Source organism: Frankliniella occidentalis, unplaced genomic scaffold (genome assembly GCF_000697945.3).
Source record: "Frankliniella occidentalis isolate FOCC.00 unplaced genomic scaffold, Focc_3.1 Scaffold227, whole genome shotgun sequence".
NCBI classification, from domain to species: domain Eukaryota; kingdom Metazoa; phylum Arthropoda; class Insecta; order Thysanoptera; family Thripidae; genus Frankliniella; species Frankliniella occidentalis.
In genome coordinates this window covers 89,218-90,480 of record NW_026267353.1, presented here as the reverse complement: position 1 = coordinate 90,480, position 1,263 = coordinate 89,218, and the positions used below count along the sequence as shown (strand labels likewise).

The window sequence follows — 1,263 nt, the reverse complement described above, 5'->3', positions numbered from 1 at the left end:
TTCTACGGACGGATGGTGTTGACAGGTTTACGTAATTATACAATTCTAGGTCATTCCACAGTTGGGAGGATCGGACTAAAAAGGATAAGTGATATAGAAGGAGGACGTGGAGGGGTGAGGAAGAGGGGAAGGGGGGGGGGGACGACCCTGGCCAGGCTGGCTGGATGAATATCCGCTACCCCATGTAAATGGAACCCACTCGGGTTTAAAATTCATGCTCATGACGTAGAGAAGTCCTCCTGCGCCGCCGCTCTCCCCTCACCCTCCTACCGGGTCCCTCTGCCTCACCCCCTTCCCGGAAATGAATGCCTAGCTCGCTGGGGAGGACTTTCGTCAGACGTGTGCGAGGTTGCGGTTGGAGGTGGTGAGACAGCGGAGCGGTGAGCGCTGCTACACTTTTGTTGGCAGTTCTCGTGTCGTGGGTGTGCTTACGCGCGGCCAACTTGGACGGGTGGGGGAGGAGGAGCCCTCTCTCCTCCGAGCGGCGGCCGGGGCGGCCCGGGGCGGCACACCAGGCCCTCCCGCTCCCCCACTTCATCATAAACGCGAATTTGCGGGCGAATTTTCGAGTTGTCTAACTTGCGCGACAGTCTCCGGTAATTTGCACGTAAGACCCACCCCCGCCTGGACTGCCTCGTCCCCGCCCGCCCCTGCCCCCGCCTCTCGGAAGCCTGAGCTCGGTTCCTCTAGGACGGCTGGAGCCCAAGCTCATCTCTCAGCCCTTTACCTCTCCACACCGGTGCCATCAAGGATCCTCCCCCTCGCCCTCCCCACGCTCACTCTGTGCCTCCGAAGGCCCCTGCTGTGCTTTTGGGCTCTCGGGCGTAAAGCCTCTTCGGTAATCAAAAATTTGGGGGAAGAAATGTTCGCCCCAAGAACGGATCATGAAAGCTGGCTGAACATTAACTTATTAACTTATCTTTATTTAATTTGTTCGGAATGCTTCTAAGGAAGCCACGCGACACAGTCGAGAAATCTAACCCCGCATTCACCCACGAGAGCGAGCTATATGGCAGGTGTTACTGCAGAGGACGGCGACGTAGGTGGGCCGCTCTGTAGGTAGGTACACGCCCTCAAGCGGCAACGCCCACGCAGCATGCTCGCGCTAGGAATAGGCGTTGTCGGGTTCGACGCCTATGTGTTCCTAGAATAAGAAAATGGGGGAGGGGTTAGATTTCTCGACTGTGTCGCGTTGCTTGCCGCGGTGGCATTCTGAGCAACGCCTGGGGGCTAAGGGACGGTGGCGTGGGGGTGGGCAGGCCG

The 1,263-nt window shown here is 58.4% G+C and overlaps 1 protein-coding gene across 6 annotated transcripts in view; it reads left to right on the top strand.

Annotated features, from left to right (window-relative positions):
- LOC113203803 (tyrosine-protein phosphatase Lar) overlaps nt 1-1,263 on the top strand; it is a 305,315-nt gene that overhangs the window by 263,041 nt on the left and 41,011 nt on the right. The gene's annotated exons all lie outside the window — the stretch shown is intronic.